The 17,652-nt window shown below is 42.3% G+C and overlaps 1 protein-coding gene across 1 annotated transcript in view; it reads right to left on the bottom strand.

Annotated features, from left to right (window-relative positions):
* FBXL13 (F-box and leucine rich repeat protein 13) overlaps positions 1–17,652 on the bottom strand; it is a 223,426-nt gene that overhangs the window by 205,134 nt on the left and 640 nt on the right. The gene's annotated exons all lie outside the window — the stretch shown is intronic.

Here is a 17,652-nt window from a genome sequence, read left to right on the forward strand (position 1 = left end):
TCATAAATGAAACAGTAGATATTTGTGGAGAGTATCTGCATTAGGAAGGGATAAAAGCTCTTCTGCTTTGTTTTGTTTTTGTGCCACACCATGCAGTACTCAGGGGACCACGTAGTGCCAGGAATTAAGCCTGGGATTCCCACATGCACAGCATGTGCTTAGCCTGTTAAGCTCTCTATCCAGCACAAACAAAAGCTCTCTAAAGATAGTCAAACTGAAGACATGGTCCTGGTATTTTAGAGGAATGGTTCCTATTCTGGTTTAAGTATATGAAATTCCTGTCTTTTGTTTGTTTGTTTTGTTTGGAAATCATACCCAGCAGTGCTCACGGCTTACTCCTGGCTCTGCATTCTGGGATCACTACCGGTGGGCTGAGGGGACCTTATGGGATGCAAGACAAGTCCTCTACCTATTTTACTATCATTCTAGCATGGTGAAACTCCTTTCTAAAGTGAAAAGCTCTTCAACCATAAAAGTGATTGAGAAAATCATCAAAATCTACTGTGAATTCTCTAAGTCTTTTAAAATTATACTTATATTCGATTCTTCATACCCCCTTCAGAATATATATTTGAAAACTAGCAAAGTCCACATACATGCAAAACAAATAACTTAGTCTAAGATAATGCTTAAAATATACATATGGAAATCATAATGATGAAGCTATCATATTTTCAATTGCTTATTGGAAAACAAATGACTTTGAATCTCAGATAATGTTTAAAACACATATGTGGAGATCAGAAAGATGTAACTATCTTATTTCCAAATGCTTATTTCTTCACATTTTTAAGCTTCACAGATCAGAAAACTAGTTTTACTGAAAAGTTATCATAAAGAAGTCAAATTAAGTTGAGAGGAGAAATCTCTAGACTGCTAATAAAGCACATGGCACTGGCATACATTCAAATGTTCACTTTTGCCTAAAAAAGAAATCTCTGTTCCTCAGCACCTCTGGAGTGGTCCAGGCATTCCCCACCACTGCACGGCCCAGGAAGCCTCTCAGCCTCTCAAGCATCTGCATTGAACCACTGGCCAGACTGGGGAAACCCTAAGCCTCCAGAGCACTCTTGGGACGTCCCCTCTAACTTCCAGCAAAAAAAAAATCTCTGTTCATATTTTTCCACTGGGAAAAATAAAGTTGGCTATTTTATATATTAGTTGTGAACAATAAATAACTAATGACAGTAACAGCGCACAACAAATAGAAATTACAAACCCACTTATGTGGTGTTTCGTGGCATGTTTTTGTTTTTATTTGGAGAGAGTGAGAATTGACATCTGCGGTGCTCAGGGTCCATGCTAGGGGGTCACTGGGGGACTCTGCAGTTTCGGGAAGAGTACCATGGCTCCATGAGCCAAGCAAGGGATGCTGTGGCTTTCAGTCACCTCCCTGACCCCAGCGACTTGGGGTCAGGTTTGTTTGTAAGCAGAAACAAACTCTGCAGACATTTCCACAAGATGAATGTTTGGTAATCAAAAACGAGAATCACTTTGTTGTTGTTGTTGTTGTTGTTGTTGTTGTTATAATCATTCTTTGTTTTTTAAAGAGGAATTCATTTTTTATGGTGCCAGGATTGAACCTAGGGTCTCACACACACAAGAGCTCAGCTTCTGAACGACATCCTCAGCTGCAGGATTTTCTTGCTGCTAATCTTTGAAAAGGCTAAGATCTTCATTCCTTCTTAATAAAGCACTTACACAAGATCACTGCCTCCAACACCCCACCTCCAAAAAAAAAAAACCCACAGGATTTAATTACTCAGATCAGCTTTCCCAGATTTGTGAATTCACAAAACAACTGTGTGATCCTCTACTTTATTTTGACTCTATTTCCCTAATTTCAGATCTGACATATTGATGTATTTCTCAAATATTCTTAACATTGTTTCCTTCTTTCCACTACCGCTCATCTCTCAATGACCAAGCAATGCAGGGGTGGTATCCATTTGCTTTGAATCCTGGAACGGCATTCTAGTATGACCAGTGACTTCTTGGTATCTGTTTTCTTAGCTATACATGGGACGGTGAAAAAAAACATAGGCTACATGGCTAATAAGAGAATTAAATGAATCAGTACGTAGTAATTACTATGAATAGTGGTTAACACAAAATAGGTACTCAGTAGATAATAGTGAAATCAAAATATCATAGTATTTATGGTGTTGTTTTTGTTGTTGGATTTGGGGCAACAACCTTAGAAACTACTCCCATCTCCATGCTTGAGAGTCATTCTCAATAGTGCTTTAAGGGACCATAGGGTGCAGTGGATTGAATCTGGGTGTCCTGCACACATACTCTCCCTCCAGCCCAATACTATTTTAAACTACCTACTGTTAAGCATTAGAGAAAAAGGCATGGACAAAGAGAGAAATTCAAATATACATCCCCTGCACCAGTCAAATGAGAAGGAGAGGGGAAACAGAGATATTTTATATTATGCCTAGTAGAAGAACAAGACAAGAGAACTTGAGGGAAACAACTAAAAAGAGAATTTGACAGATCAATAGTTTCAATATATATTTATATATTTAAAATGCAGTAACTGTCTATTAGAACTAGAAGAAGAGAGAATCAGAGTCCAAATTCAATACCAGAAACAGGCATGGTCAATCAAACCCTGGCAAGATCAACACATAAACAAAAGTTATGATTTCGTTTGCTTCCAGGATGCTGCAAAGCACCACCTTCACCTATCTGGAGGCATCTCCTGCATCTGGGCTCACAGGTGAGCCAGAGCAGGACTCAGTTATTCCAGCATGCAGATGTCTCCACTCCAACCCAGACACATATTGTGAACACATGGCATTTCCAACAGAACTTGAAAGCTGTTTTTTTTATATTATGTACCTGGAAATATTTTATTCATGTGCAAACCCAGAAAGAGGCTTCTTTTACAGAGATGGTAAGATGATAAATATATAGCTCCATGCCTTGTTTTTTTATGTACAATGAGATTTTTAAAAAATGAATTGCCATTGCTGGGTCAAATGGAAGTTCAATTTCTAATTTTTTGAGAATCGTCCATATTGTTTTCCAAAAGGGCTGAACCAGTCAGCATTCCCACCAGTAGTGAAGAAGAGTCCCTTTCTCCCCGCATCCACGCCAACACCGGTTGCTTTTGTTTTTTGGGATGTGGGCCAGTGTCTGTGGTGTGAGATGATATCTCATGGTTGTTTTGATCTGCATTTCCCTGATGATTAGTGATGTGGAACATTTTCTCATGTGCCTCTGAGCCATTTGGATCCTGGGAATATATCCCGAAGAGGCAAAACGGTATAGTAGAGAAGGCATATGTATTTCTATGTTCATTGCAGCACTGTTTACAATAGCCAGAATCTGGAAAAAACCAGAGTGCCCCAAAACAGATGACTGGTTAAAGAAACTCTGGTACATCTACACAATGGAATACTATGTAGCTGTCAGAAAACATGAAGTCATGAAATTTGCATATAAATGGATCAACATGGAAAGTATCATGTTGAGTGAAATGAGTCAGAAAGAAAGAGACAGACATAGAAAGATTGCACTCATATGTGGAATATAATGTAACTGAGAAGTACAAGTTGGCAACGATGCAACTTCTGGCAGATATCTCTCTGGACTTAGTTACTAAAATACTAAATTACAGAAATCCAAAACTGAGAGGCCGCTAAGTGTGGTCACTCGACCTCATACCTCTTCATCCTCAGCAATGGAAAACAAATTATCTAATGCTTCCTTTTCAGCGGGTCTGACTTTAGGGGAGAGACTCTCCAAACAATAATAGTGAGTTTTGTTGAAATATTGTATGCAATCAAAGTGAAAGTAAAGTGAAATTTATTAGTTACACAGGCCGGGTGGGGGGCTTAGGGTGGGGGGGCTAGGGGCGTGGGGGTGTTAGGGGTGTGAGGGGGCGGGGTAGAGCTATACTGGGATTCTTGGTGGTGGAATATGAGCACTGGTGAAGGGATGGGTATTCGAGCATTGTATAACTGAGATTTAAACCTGAAAACTTTGTAACTTTCCGCATGGTGACTCAATAAAAAAATTTTTAAAAAATTTTAATAAATAAATAAATAAATAAAATAAAAAATCAGCAAAAAAAAAAAAAGAAGAATTGCCATGATTAGCATACGGGAGGTCCGGGTGCAGACCCCCAAAGCAACCCACAACACAGCAACTGGAATAGCCCCTGAGCACCCCTCCCAACCCCCACCCCACCCCACACAAACACACACAAAGGCATTGCTGACCACGTGTCACAGAAAGAAACCCCTATAGCTGGGAACTGGTTTATGTCCCTAAACACTGTCTCAAGTTCCTTCTGCCTAACCTGCAACCCTCCCAAGAAGCAGGTGACAGTCCCAAATGATCTGATCCCATGAGAGCTGGAGTCAGCAGGTTGTTGTTCTAGACAGTTGTTGTTCTACTGGACATTGTCCTTTGTTTCTGTGGAAATTCGCAAGCTTAAAATTTGAACATGACAGGGGCTGGAGTGATAGCACAGCCAATAGGGTGTTTGCCTTGCACGCAGCCAACCTGGGTTCGATTCCCAGCATCCCATATGGTTCCCTGAGCACTGCCAGGAGTAATTGCTGAGTGCATGAGCCAGGAGTAACCCCTGTGTGTCGCCGGGTGTGACCCAAAAAGAAATTAAAAACCACAAAATTTGAACATGACAGGTGGAGAGATGGGCTAGAGCTATAGCACAGCGGTAGGGCATTCACCTTTCACAAGGCCGACCGGTGTTCGATTCCTCCACCCCTCTCAGAGAGCCCAGCAAGCTACCGAGTGTATCACGCCCGCAAGGCAGAGCCTGGCAAGCTACCCGTGGCGTATTGGATATGCCAAAGACAGTAACAATAAGTCTCACAATGAGAGATGTTACTGGTGCCCGCTCAAACAAATCCGATGAGCAACGGGGTGACAGTGACAGGTGGAAAGATAGTACAGCCAGTAGGGGCGTTTGCCTTGTATGCAACCAACTAACCCAGGTTTAATCCTCAGCATCCCAGATGGTCCCCTGAGCACTGCCAGGAGTGATCCCTGAGTGCAGAGCTAGGAGTAATCCCTGAGCATTGCTGGGTGTAGTCCTCCCCCCCAAAAAATAACAAAATAATTTTTTTCAAAAATTGGGCATGAGGGGATGTGTCTCTCTTACATCAAAATAGGGGATGGCAAATTTTTATTCTAGAAACTCCTTCCCTGAAAGCATACTGACCATTTCTGAAAGGGCCAACTGGCCTCAGCCACTGAGGGGGCCCTTAGGGAGAAGGATCTGGCCCTCAAGACTTGAACCTGACAGATTTTAAGGCTGACCAGAAAGACAAGGAACAGCTGTTTCTAGCACCCTCTAGTACACAGGAACAAGACACCAGATCTGATACACCAGATCTGATACCTGCTATAGTGTGCCTGGCCCAGTCATCAAATCCTGGATAGGTGACCCATTACTAGAGAAATAATAAACCATATGCTTTCTGTTTATTGGGATGTCCCATGAGTTTGCTTCTGGAATTGCATTTGTGACTCTAGCAAGGCTGAAAGAACCCAAAGAGAAGCTACAACCTTTTCCTCCCAAATCCAGCAAACTAGTTCCTCTCTCCCACAACTGGTCAGAGGTCTCTTGCTAACATTTCTGATTTCTGAATCTCTAATAAGTATGTGTCACTTTAGACTCTTCAGAAAAAAATCTTTGTTAAAAGAGATCTATAAATCATCCAATTTTTAATAATATAGGTGTAAACCATCTCTAAACAAACATTAAGCATTAAAACTCTGCATGAAATTTTTTTAATTGCATTAAAATAGGAAACAGTATGAAAATCATGATTAGGGGGTCTGAGAGATAGTAAGGCAAGTAAGGCATTTATTTGCCTTGCACACACTTGGGGTTCAATGCCCTGCTCTCCTCCTCGCACCCCCTTGCCACCCCCCACACCACGTAACTGTCCCCAGGACCTCATCAGAACTGATCCCTGACCACAGAGCCAGAAGAAAACCCCGAGTATTAATGGGTGTGGCTCGAAAACAAAAGCACAAAAATCATGATTTGCAACTTAAATACGCCCTCTAATGGGAAGATTTGGTTTCACAGACTCCTGTATTCAGTTCTAAGATACTAAACTGAAATATGCATAAATAATTTGAAGAATACACTTTTTCACCCGGGTCTAACAACTAGATATACCTGCTTCATTAGGACAGAATGGACCACTGATGCCATATCAAGGAAAATGGTAGTTGGAAATGATGACTCTGGAGAAAAACTGAGGGTAAAGTGGTATGAATGTTTCAGTAACAATATTGCAAAGCACAGTGCCTGAAAGAAAAACAAGAGAGACAGAGAAGAAAAGTGTCTGCCATAGAGGCAGGCTGTGAGGGTGGGACTGGGGAAGGAGGGCAGGAGGGAAACTGGGCACATTTGTGTTAGGAAATGTGCCTTGGCGAAGGGCCAGGTGTTGGAACCTTGGATGACTGAAACTCAATCATGAATATCTCAAGGTTATACAATGTTTAAAAATTAAAATAAATAAATAAAATAAAGGTATATACCTGCTTGATATAGCATAGGCGATATAACATGATTGTCTACCCCATCTTTGTTCTCATGTGACAGGTGGAAATATTTCTTTCTTTCTTTCTTTCTTTCTTTCTTTCTTTCTTTCTTTCTTTCTTTCTTTCTTTCTTTCTTTCTTTCTTTCTTTCTTTCTTTCTTTCTTTTAGTGAATCACCATGAGACAAACTTACAGACTTACAGGTTTTCATGCTTAGGTTTCAGTCATACAATGATCGAGTACCCATCCCTCCACCAGTGCCCATTTTCCACCACCAATAGTCCCAGCATCCCACCCACCACCCCCAACCCTGTCCCTTTCACCCCACCCTGCCTCTGTGGCAGGGCATTCCCATTTGCTCGCTCTCTCTTTTTGGGTGTTGTGGTTTGCTACAGAGGTATTAAGTAGGTATCATGTTCGGAGGTGACAATATTTCTACTTAACCAGCTATTTTAGATAAGCAGCTATCTAAAATTCTACAAGCAGGGTTTCCTTGTATGAGCCCCTATCTTAATGATATCCCTTAAAACACAAATATCCTTTGGAAGAGTAGCTCAGAGATGTCAGAGAAAGGAATGAAGGTATCCAAAGGAAATACTTAGTTTTCCTACAAGTCTATCTAGACACAGGTTGCTAGTATACTTTTTAAACTTAAAATTTCTAAAAGATGGGGCTGGAGCAATAGCACAGTGGGTAGGGCGTTTGCCTTGCACTCGACCAAACTGAGTTCGATTCCCAGAATCCGATATGGTCCCCTGAGCACCGCCTGAGTGCAGAGCCAGGAGCAACCCTTGTGCACCGCCAGGTGTGACCCCCCCCAAAAAAATTCTAAAAGATATTTTCTGTATTTTTAAGGTATATAATAAATATATATTAAATTACCCAATATTCCAAGTATTTAATCATTTCATTGATTTACTTTTAATCTAAAATGAAAGTTTTAAGAAAATAAACACTGAGATGTAAAAAAGAAACCTCCTATCTGTGGCTATATATTTTGTGTAAACAGTATAGTTATTTATTTTGGTGGGGGAGGATCTTGAACCACAGACAGCAGTGTTGGGGGCTTCAGGTTTATACTAACAATGCCCAGGGAACCATTTGCTGCCAGGGATCAAACTGGGCTGAATTACTTGTCAGAAAGGTTAAGTTTTCTAATATTTACTAGCTGCTATGAACTGAGAATGGTCTGCTCCAAAGATTCATATATTAAAGTCCTTACTTCATTTGGATAATATTTGGAAGTGACAGTAATCAGACTTAGATGACATTATGAGGGCAGGGCTCTGTCCTCACAATATAAGGAGGGAATTAGCATCCTTTTAAAAAGAGGCACCAGACCATTTGTTTTCTCTCTACAATGCAAGAACTTACTGAAAAGCTACTGCCTGCAGACCAGGAGTCCTCAGGCAGAACCACTACATGCAAGGTACCCTCATCTCAAATCGCCAGCCTCCAGATCAGTGAAAAAGCACTGTTGCTTAAACCACCCAGTTTAAATGTTTTGTAGGGCATCTTATGCAGGTTAAAACACTAGTCATCTCTGATTGTCCTTCCTTGCACTGGGAGATTTCATTTAGATAGATCTGGATAGGGAGGCAGATTCAGTAGCATCCAGAGAGAGAAAAATTACAAAAGGGTGATTAAACTCAGAAAGTTAAAACGCAGGAAATTTGAATCCCCATTCACAACCCCAAAAGGAATTTACTTCTTACAGCTAAAAGGTTTGAGATAAAGGTGCTGACACATTGTGCCTGGTGAAAGCCACTTGCTAGTTAATTCATAAAACAGTCATCTTTTAACAGTACAAGTGGGCAAGGATTCTCTCTAAGGTCTTCATTGTAAAGGCACTAATCCCATTCTTTTTTGTTGGTTTTGTTTTGTTTTTGTTTTGTTTTGTTTTGTTTTTAGCCACAGCTGGCTGTGCTCAGGGCTTATTCCAGGCTCTGTGTTCCGAGGTCACTCCTGGAAGGTTTGGTGATCGAACACAGTTTTGATCACCAAATATCATCAAATATTTTGTAATAATAAATCACAAAGAAATTTATTTTAAAACAATTTAGGTCAGAGCTTCCGCCCAGAGATGAACCAAGAGCCGCGGCACGAGAAGCAGAGCCTCCCGCCTACTGACTGTGATCCTGAGGTCTCCTAACCCATTTTGGCACCAGAGCAGATTCTTGCAGCCATGCATTTTGACTGTGAACTGAACTACAACCTCGTGCAGCCCGGGGAGGGATTTTTTTCCCTCTCCACCCCATTTTTCTGAGCGAAAATGGCGGCAGCGGCAGCAGCCACACGGTGAGAGCCACCCTCTAAGACCCCTCCACCAGGAGGTAGGACTTTCTTTAGTGACGTAGCCTGTAGGTGATCCTGGGAGGGGAGGTGTTCCCGGCGCGCCTTCCGCCCAGAGATGAACCGAGAGCCGCGGCACGAGAAACAGAGCCTCCCGCCTACTGACTGTGATCCTGAGGTCTCCTAACCCATTTTGGCACCAGAGCAGATTCTTGCAGCCATCCATTTTGACTGTGAACTGAGCTAAAATATTAGAAACCCAAAACCGCGCGGCCGCGATAGTAAAAGTCTTCACTTTTACCAAGGAAGAGAAATTATTAGATGATGCTTATTCAGCAGGCCTGATTGTTGGGGAAAATTTCCAATCAACAATAGTGAGTTCTGTATGGAAATATGAAATGTACTCAATATATAGAGAGAATAATGGGAATATCATCAGCTACTTAGATGGGGGGTGGGGTGGGAGGGGGGTGTATTGGGGTTCTTGGTGGTGGAACGGGTGCACTGGTGAAGGGATGGTGGTTTAATCAGTATTTGACTGTGACTTAAACCTGAAAGCTTTGTATTTTTTTTCTTGTTTTCACGGTGGTTCAATAAAATATTTCTTTAAAAAAAAAAAACAATTTAGGTCAGAGAGAAAGTTTAGTAGGAAAGGCACTTGCCTTGTACCTGACTAACACAGCTTTGCTCTCAAGCATCACATATGGTCCCCTTAAGTGATCCCTGCCAAGAATGACCCCTGAGTGCAGAGCCACGAGTAAGTCCTAAAACAAAATTTAAATTTGTGTCATAACCCCCACATTACCCAACTGCCGCCACACTCCATGCCGCTTTTCTGGATGCTGGGGCCGAGCCTCAGGCATGAGTGAAGTCCCACAGAACCAGGTAATTCAGAACTTTGTGACCTTGGACTCTAGACTCAATGGGACCCAGAAACAGCTTGCTTCCACCAATCACCAGTGACCCAGGGGTCACAGCCGGAGCCAAATAAATTCCTCATTGGCTGAACTCCACTACCCAACTGTGCCACACTCCAGGCCGCTTTCTGGACATATAATAAACACTTCCTACCCATTTTCTATCATTACCACACCATATTTGACGGGGTTCAAATATGGTGTGAACCATCAGAACACCTATAATGGCAATTAGGGACTGCCCTAAAAGCCTCCATCTGTCTTGAAGAACCCATCCAGCTACTGACAGTATCCCGCCCACACAGCAGAGCCTGGCAAACTACCCATGGTGTATTGGATATGCCAAAAACAGTAACAACAATGGGCCTCATTCCCCTGACTCTGGAAGGGCCCCCAATACGGCAGCATTAAGAAAGATGAACAAGGAGAAGCTGATAAATCTCAGAGCTGAACCAGGCTGCCAAAATGAAGGACTAAAATGACTGCACTTTTAACATTCACACACTGGCATCAAAACTATCCATCGAGGACCTGATGGTGCAAGCATGGAAGATCAAGTACAACATCATTGGATTGACTGAGATGAGAAGGCATCAAACACATCACACCATTTTCGACACTGGAGAAGAACTGTTCCTCAGAACATGCGACAGTAGAGGTGTCTGTGGTGTTGGTGTCCTTGTCAACACAAACAGCCATGAGCATTGATTCGTTCCAATAATTAACATCCCGAATTGGATGCTTATGTTTGAATAGATGTGGCTCAATGCTGGCAGTTTCTATCTTTGTTGTCTACACACCAACATCCAACTATGATGAAGAAGAAACTGAGAAGTTGTACAAAGAGCTGGAGAAGTTCTATAAAGAAGACCACACCTTCATCATTAAAATTGTCAGTGATTTTAATGCCAAGATAGGACCTAGAAGGTCACCCAAAGAACTCCACATCAGGACCCACGGCCTACAATGGAACGAACAGGGTGAGAGTCTGAGTTCATCATGTTGACCAAGACCATCCATGGTAACTCGCAGTTCCAGAAGGCTGAATCTACACGCTGGACATGGGAGTCTCCCGGTGGACAGTTCCACAACAAAATTGACACTCATATTCAATCGATGGTTTTGCCTGACTGTTGTCCCAAAATTCCAAATGGGATCAGACCATTGTCTCCTTCATGCAAAATTCTACTTCACAGAGTGGAGAGAAAGGGCTGCAAAGTTTAAGAAGAGAACACCCAGAATGGCCACAAACTGGGAGCTCTTTGGCACTACTGTAGCAATATGGGAAGATGCCATCGTTGTCAACATCAATAAAGAATATGGTCAACTGGTTCATCACCTCCATGATTGTGCGAAGAATGCAAAGAGAGAGAAAGCCACAAAAAGTCGCCTGTCTTCGGAAACTCTCGAGCTCATTCGCCAACGTGGTTTGGCGCAAGCCTCAGGCAATCACAAGCTAATGTCAGAGCTCGCAAAGCTGTGCAGAGAAGCGATAAAGGAAGACCTCAAAGAGAGAAGAGCAGCAGTGTTGGTTGATGTGGCAGAAGCCGGGAAAAGTGTTTGTAACACCTGCCTCTCCTTCACCAACTATAAGACCAATATGACTACCCTCTGATGTCCTGATGGATCTATCACATCTTCCAGAAGGGCAACGGAAAAGATTATCTACAACTTCTACTCGGATCTCTTTGATAGCCACGTCCACCTGCCCACATACCAAATTCCGCAGGATGGATATGTCGTTCCCAGTGTTCTCCCTTCCAAAATTCCACACACCATTTCTTCGGTAAAGAAGCATACAGCACCCAGTCCAGACAAGGTCAGACCCGAACACCTGAAGAATCTGCCGCCAGTACTCATCAACACACTGACTCAGCCCTTCACACGCTACCTGTCTGAATACAAAGTTTTGTCCCAATGGAAAACCAGCAGGACCATCCTATTGTACAAGAAGGGAGACATCATGACATCGGCAACTATCACCCGATCTGCCTGTTGTCTGTTGTCTACAAGTTATTCACTCGAGTCATCCTGAATAGGATTGGCAGAACACTAGATGAAGGACAATGATGCTAGCAAGCCAGGTTCCAAAAAGGATTCAGCATGATCAACCATATCCACATGGTGACCAAGCTCATTGAGGTTTCGAGAGAGTTCAAGATGCGGCTCTGTCTAATGTTCATCGATTTAAAGAAGGCCTTTGATTCTGTTGAGACTGAAGTGGTCATCTATGCACTAACAAAACACGGTGTTCAAACTCAATACATCAGGATCCTCTGTGAGCTGTATTACGATTCACCACCAGGATCTCACCATTCTAAAAAGAAGTGATCATTGATGTAAAGAGAGGGGTTCGGCAGGGTGGCACCATTTCACTGAAACTCTTTAGTGCCACTTTTAAGAACTTCATATGATGACTGGAATGGGAAGGAATGGGAGTGAAGATAGACAGTTGGCAACTACACCACCTCTGCTTCACTGATGACATCATTCTCATAACACCAAATATCAGCCAAGCGGCACAAATACTGGTTGACTTCAACTGTGAGTGTGGAAAGGTCGGACTGCAGCTGAATCTCACCAAGACAATGTTCATGAGAAACGGACTAGTTTTTGATGTTCCATTTGCCCTCAATGGAACAAACATCTCCGAATACAGCAGTTAGTTGTACCTAGGTCGAGAACTCAACATGACAAATGACCTGGCACCTGAATTGCGCGGGAGGAAGAGAGAGGCGTGGAACAGCTTCAAGAGTGCCGAAGAAGTGGTTAAGAGGACAAAGAAACTCTGGCTCCAGGCACATCTTTTTGACATCACCGTTCTTCCTGCACTAACATATGCCTCAGATACCTGGGCCCTATGAAAACAGGTTGAGAACACTATTCGGGTCTCCCAAAGAGGAATCAAAAGAGCTATGCTCAGAGTATCATGTTTCACTCAAGTGAGAGAAGGAATCCGGAGATGAAGGAATCTCCATCACCTCCATCGACGGTCAAGAATTAGGGCCACTGTCTCATTTGCCAAGACATCAAAAATTAGATGGGCTGGACATGTAATGTGATTCGGAGACGACCGCTGGACTAGAGCTGTTACCGACTGGATTCCACAGGATGTCAAAAGACCGTGTGGCCGCCCACCTACGAGATGCTCACACTTCTTTGTCAAGACCTTGAATGAATGGTTTGAGGCTCTTCATATTCCTGGAGCAAGCAGATGCCATTGGGCTACACTAGCATGCGACAGGGATGAATAGAGATGGTGCCCATTCAAACAAATTGACGAACAATGGGATGACAACTGATACAAGTGAACCCCCACATTACATAATGTAGCCATGCTGTATGGGATTATAATTCCCAGTTTAGCTAGGATGTACATGATCTTGTTCTTGAATTCCTCCAAAGAGCCTAGTTACAGGGACAATGTCCACTCTCTCAGCTGGAGACCATTTTCACCATCTTTTTCTGGACCCAAATAAGCAGAATTCTATCCCAGCCTATTCAAGAGCTGTGCTGAGACTTGGGATGGAAGGGGTTCATTTCTACACCTAGCAGATCAAGTCCATTTAGGTGTGGCCTGATGACCAGCTTGTAGGACTGGCAGGGTAGTTGTCCATGCTAAGCAGGGATTTGCCGCCCCCGCCTTGCATTCTCCATTATTTTCCTTGAGGTTCAGGGGTGAGGAGGTACTCTGGTTATGAATCTAAGCGAAAATGTTGATTCATAAATTATAATATAACTACTAACTAGTTGTCTATGGGGACTTCTTGGTACTGAACTACAGCACTGCAAGCAGATCATGGAAAAGCCCATATGAGGGTACCAAGACTACTGGTACACAGACCCAGCTGAACTCTGCCAATATACCACCAACTTACCAAGCATGTCAGTGAACCCTCCTGTAAGAGGCTACATCACCTTTGTGATCTCATCTACCCCTCACTACACACCTTATGTTACATCCAGACATGATTATCTTTTAGCATTTTAGTGCAGATAAACAATAGTATAATGAACCCCGAGTACCTATCACCCAGTTTCAATTATAATCATCATGCTATAATTCTCACATTATCCATATATCCAGCCACTTTCCCTTCTGTTCTCGGATGTAATTTTTAGGTAGAATTTACATGAATTAAATTCACAAATATCAACTGTAAAATTTGAAAATCCAAAGCCTATTTTCAGTTCCCCAGAAAGTTCCTTTGTGCCCCTTTGCATTTACGTTTTCATACTACTCAGCACCTAGTAATACCACTAATTTGAATAAAGGATTTTTTCCTGGGGCTGGAGTAATAGTACAGGAGGAAAGGCACCAACCTTGCATGAATCCAATCCCAGTGCAATCTGTAGCATTACATACAAGCCCCTGAACACCACCAGAGTTGACCCTCAGTACAGCGCCAAGATTATGTCCTAAGCAATCCCCAGGTAAGGTTCAGTTCTTTAAAATTATTCTAATTCTAATCATTAAATTCTAATATTAGATTCCATTTAAAAGTATTTGTGGTTTAATTTTTACAAATTTAAAAACAAAAAAATGGGACAGGAGGAATAGTACTGCAGGTAAGGTGTTTGCCCTACAAGTGGCCAACCCGGGTTTAATCCCAGAATCCCATAGGGTCCCTCATACCCCTTAGAAGTGCAGAGCCAGAATTAAGTCCTGAATACTACCAGGTTTGGCCCAAAGCCAAAAAAAATTTTTTTAATTAAAAAAAACAGGGAATGGACAAAATAGAGAAAGATACATAATTTTTAACACAATGAACAAAAAGGAATCAAATGGACAGTCTAGAACTAAAAATTGTCTGAAATTAAGAATTTATATGATTAATTTGGGCTGGAGCAATAGCACAGCAGGTAGGGCGTTTGCCTTGCATGAGGCCAACCTGGGTTCAATTCCTCCACCCCTCTTGGAGAGCCCGGGAAAGCCACCGAGAATATCCCACCTGCACGGCAGAACCTGACAAGCTACCCACGGTATATTCGATATGCCAAACGCAGTAACAAGTCTCACAATGGAGACATTACTGGTGCCCACTCAAGCAAATCAATGAGCAATGGGATGACAATGACTGTGACAGTGATGATGAATTTATAGTCGACAGAACAAAGAATTAAACATAATCAGTAAACTTAAAAGTAGTTAATGGAAAACATTTCAACTTGAGTACAGAAAAAGAAAGAATGGAGAAAACAAAGTTGAAGAGATAGGAGAAGGGTTAAAGTGCTTTCCTTGCATGCAGCTGGTTTAGTGCCCAAGCACTATCAGAAGTAACCCTTGAGCACAGAGCCAGTTAGCTGGGAGGAAGCCCTGAGCACAACCAGACCCTGTGTGCCCCTCACCCCCAGCCAAAACAAAAGAACAGGGGCAGAAATAACAGAATAAAGTAAAGGAACCGTGTAAGGTAAGGCTAAAACATATCTAACATTTTTTATTGGAGTCCCAGAAGAAGAAAGATGATTAGATAGATGCAATATTTGAAAATGACCAAGAATTTTTTTGAATTAACTTGCTTTGCAAGCAGCCTACCTCGATTCAATTTCAGGCACCCTCCCTATGGTCCCCAAAACCCATTAGGAGTGATCCCTGAGCACATAGCTAGGAGTAAAGCCCTCAGCACTGCCAGGTGTGGGAAAATAAATAAATGAATAAAATAAGCAGACCCTATTCAAGAGATTTATAAGGAAATATATTTCAAGTAGAAAAATGAGGTTTTATTACAACAGGTAGATGGAGTTCAGAGGTGGCAAGAGTAAAATCAGTGACAAAAAAATGTATTTCAATGCTTGCAGAAGGCAGGTTTTAGAAGAACCCATAAACTGGAAACTGGGCCAGATGCACAGTTGTATAGAGCATTGAAGTACAACCCTGAGAGTCTCTTAGGAGAAGTAACAAATAGTTTAATGTGGTTGTGTGGGGTCCCAGAAGACTGCTCTCTTACACTTGCAGGTAATGTGATAGCAGAGGCAAGTGGACTCCTCAGGAGAATAATATCTAGGAATCAGGGAGCACATCTGAGACCTCTTTTCTCTAGGGTGAAGCAATGTGTTAGGCTGCCGAAGTAGGAGCAACAGGAGTGTTTTATGCAGCTTTGTACTGTTGTTGCAAGTGGACAGACAGGTGAGCAGAAGCTATGGCTTCCCTCATGTCCCATGACCTTCAACTCAGTTTTTTAATTTTTTAAAATTTTATTTCTTTATTGAATCACCATTAGATACAGTTACAAAGCTTTCATGTTTGAGTTTTGGTCATACAATGATCAAACACCCATCCCTTCACCAGTGCACTTTTTCCACCACCAAAGACCCCAGTATCCCCCCACCCCAGTCCTACCCCTGCCTGTGTGGTAGACAATTTCCACACTACTCTCTCTACTTTGATTACATTCAAAACTTCAACACCAGTTCCACCATTATTATTTGGAATTTTCCCATCACCACTCAAACCTGTCAACTAGGCAATGCTAGACAATTTATTTTGTATTGCTTGTTATGATTAGCATATGAAATTCTAATAGCTCCTGAAATTCTAAAATTTTAATAATTAGGGTCTGGCGAGATCTCTGCAGCAAGCTGCTCAGTTTTGTGTGTCTCTGGATTGCGGCCGTTAAGGGGCTTAAGTAGTAGCCAGAAGCAGTTGGTGGGTATCATTTCAGAGTCCCATCCAGGCAGGGGGCGAGAGAGACCAGCTCCTCCTCCATCCCATGAGACCCGGCCGTTGCCATTACTGCTCCCTCTTCAACTCAGTTTAAGCACTGCTCCTACGTCATTGTTGTGCTCTAGGCTGTGTTATCACTCAGAATGGCTCCATCCTGCATTTTAAATATAGTATTCCAATTTGTGAGTCCTAACTACTATTTTTCCAGGTACCTTGCTCAATTACTCCTCTAATCCTTTTCACTTACTTCTTAGGAGCCTACACGTCATTCCAAGTATCAGTATCGTGTCTTGTCCTCATTTCCCACCCAGTCCTTGGAGTCCACAGTTCATCACTTAAAGCATTTTTTAAAAACTGAACTCCATTATTACGTTGTTCCATTCTATATAACTACAAAATACCTCTTCTGGATTAAGTGTACTGTTTCTATACTTTCACCTGATGTATTTAATGTTACTTGACTAGGGATTAGATCCTGCGTGGTGTCAAGATAATGAAATGCAATGACCCAGCAATACCACAACTAGGAATATATCAGGGGCCCAAAAACATAAAGCAGAAATGCAATCTGCTCTTTTATGTTCATTGCAGCGATGCACAATAGTCAGAATCTGGAAACAACCCCAGGGCCCGAGAACAGACATTGGAAAAAGAAACTATGGTACTCACTGAAATATTATGTAGTCACCAGGAAAAATTAAGTTATAAAACTTGCTTATAAATGGAAGGATATGGAAAGTATCATCCTGAGTGAAATGAGTCAAAAGAAGAGGGAGGGACTGGAGCAATAGCACAGCGGGTAGGGCATTTGCCTTGCACACGGCTGACCCAGGTTCAATTCCCAGCATCCCATTTGGTCCCCTGAGCACTGCCAGGAGTGATTCCTGAGTGCAGAGCCAGGAGTGATCCCCGAGCATCACCAGATATAATCCTTAAAAAAAAAATAAAAGGAGAAGAAGAGGGATAGACATAGAGTGACTGTACTCATTTGTGGGATATAGAAAACATCATGACACTAGTAACCAAGGACAATAGAAACAAGGACCAGGAGGACTTATCCACAGTTGAAAATTTGCCACAAGTGGAGCCAGGAGGGAGATGGAGAGGGCAGTTAGGACAGAGAAGGGACCACTATGACTGTGATAGTTGGAAATGATCACTCTGGACAAAGCTGAGTGCTGAAAGAAGGTAAAGGGATATACATGATAACCTTTCAGTACCTGTATTGCAAGCCATAATG

This window comes from Sorex araneus, chromosome 1, assembly GCF_027595985.1.
Source record: "Sorex araneus isolate mSorAra2 chromosome 1, mSorAra2.pri, whole genome shotgun sequence".
Taxonomy (NCBI): domain Eukaryota; kingdom Metazoa; phylum Chordata; class Mammalia; order Eulipotyphla; family Soricidae; genus Sorex; species Sorex araneus.